General features: G+C 36.2%; 1 long non-coding RNA gene across 1 annotated transcript; it reads left to right on the forward strand.

The window, feature by feature from the left end:
- LOC107579748 (uncharacterized) lies at positions 1–1,040 on the forward strand. The gene is made up of 3 exons (XR_001608524.1): positions 1–42; positions 423–564; positions 814–1,040. It is a non-coding gene; the product is annotated as an uncharacterized lncRNA (long non-coding RNA).
- The last annotated feature ends 30 nt before the right edge of the window (positions 1,041–1,070 follow it).

The following is a 1,070-nucleotide window of genomic DNA, read 5'->3' on the forward strand; positions in this document are numbered from 1 at the left end:
GAGCTCAAAGATTTGAATCGCCAGTTTATTCATAAATCAAAGGTAAATATCATGTACTATGAGTTATTCCTGTTTTCCTAATGTCACATAGTAATATAATTTTTTTTTCTCTTTTCCTCCCAAAATGTTAGAGGGAAAAAGAATAGTTTCTTTCCCCTGTTCTTACATATGTATTTCTTCTAAAACATAGTTCAACCAAAATGACAGTTTATCATCATTTACTCATCTTCATGTTATTCCAAACCTGCATGACTTTCATTCTTCTGCTAAACACAAAAGAAGATATTTTGAATAATTTTGGGAACCATTGGAGTCGCTTGACTTCCATTGTATGGGCATACAATTTATGTTACACAGAAGAAAGTAAGTCAATAGCATTTTTTTTATCTAATTTGTTTTTCTTTATGTATTGGTTCTTTCAGCTTACAGGTTACTTCATAAGCCTTGTCTTAAGTGTATTAACAATAACCTTAATGGTTATTTATGACTGCCACATAAGTGGGAAACGTGACTTCGGCCCAAAATACTGCAGACAAACAGCAGGGACACAGACTGAGGAACAAGGTAGGAGAAATTTTCAAGAACAGAGTGGAGAATTAAACTCTGTAACTCTTTGTTATTTTGCCTCATACTTCCATCACTGCAGAGCCATAGAATGCTTATTTTTTTTCTGGGTTAAACCAGACCCGGATGCATTATGAGGTATATTAAAAATGTAAGGCTTAAATACAATTAACTGGAAATGACTGCAAATGATTATGTTGTATTCAATGTGGTTTTGATATTTACAGTTTTCCTGTGTATGTCCAATAGGTTCTGCTACAATGGGACAGGAACTACAAGTGTCAGGGAGTTTTGCTACAACGGGACAGCAAGAGTCATGGAGTTCTGCCTCAATGAGACATAAACAACAAGGGGCAGAGGGTTTTGCTGCAGCGGCATGGCAATTAGACAGTTCTGATACAGTGCGACAAGAAAAGAAAGGGTTAGGGAGATCTGCTCTAGCAGGACATGGACAACAAATGTCAGGGAGTTCTGCTACAATGGGTTCTACTACAATAAAACCAGAA

The sequence above is a fragment of the Sinocyclocheilus grahami genome, unplaced genomic scaffold, assembly GCF_001515645.1.
Source record: "Sinocyclocheilus grahami isolate Dianchi unplaced genomic scaffold, SAMN03320097.WGS_v1.1 scaffold19884.1, whole genome shotgun sequence".
In the NCBI taxonomy this organism is placed as follows: Eukaryota; Metazoa; Chordata; class Actinopteri; order Cypriniformes; family Cyprinidae; genus Sinocyclocheilus; species Sinocyclocheilus grahami.